Genomic DNA, 886 nt, shown 5'->3' on the forward strand with positions numbered 1-886 from the left:
TTGATAATGGTGTTTTTTTTGCAAAAGGGAGGACCTGGAAAAATTGGTTTTACAAAGAAGGATTTGTATAATCATTTCGACAAATCAAAGCGTGCTAAAGTGAAAGATGGTGATGCATATGCAGCATTGAGTTACTTGATTTCTAAGGCTGATGAGGATCCATTGTTGCAAGGAAAATTTACTCTGAAAGATAATAAACTTGAAAATTTAGTATGGGCTGACGGAGCTAGCATAATCGATTATCAATGTTTTAGTGATGTACTAGCATTTGACACAACATACCAGAAGAATAAATATAACAAGCCATTGGTTGTCTTCTCAGGAACTAACCATCACGGGCAGACATGCATATTTGGTTGTGGCTTGCTAGCAGATGAGAAGCATGAGACATATGTATTAGTTTTGAAGATGTTTCTTGAAATAATGGGTAATAAACATCCAACAGCAGTGGTGACAGATGGTGATCTTGCAATGAGAGGAGCAATTAGAGAGGTGATGCCAAATGCAACGCACCGACTTTGTGCGTGGCATTTACATCGCAATGCGTGTGAAGCTATCAAGAATTCTGAGTTTCTTCATGGATTGAAGCACCTTATGTACGGGAATTTTTTTCCGGATGAGTTTGAAGATAAATGGCATCGCTTGGTATCAAAATTCAAGCTTTCTGAAAATGAATGGGTGAAAAAAACATACGAGATCAAAAGGATGTGGGCTTCTGCATATTTGAACGACACGTTTTTTGGTCGAATTAGGACTACGTCACAATGTGAAGGAATTCATTCGTTGATAAAGCACTATATCGATAAAAAATGTTATCTTTTGGATTTGATGCATAATCTTAACGAGGCAGTGAGGCAATATCGAACAAATGAACTGTTATCTGATT

The sequence above is a fragment of the Arachis duranensis genome, chromosome 3, assembly GCF_000817695.3.
Source record: "Arachis duranensis cultivar V14167 chromosome 3, aradu.V14167.gnm2.J7QH, whole genome shotgun sequence".
Lineage (NCBI taxonomy): Eukaryota > Viridiplantae > Streptophyta > Magnoliopsida > Fabales > Fabaceae > Arachis > Arachis duranensis.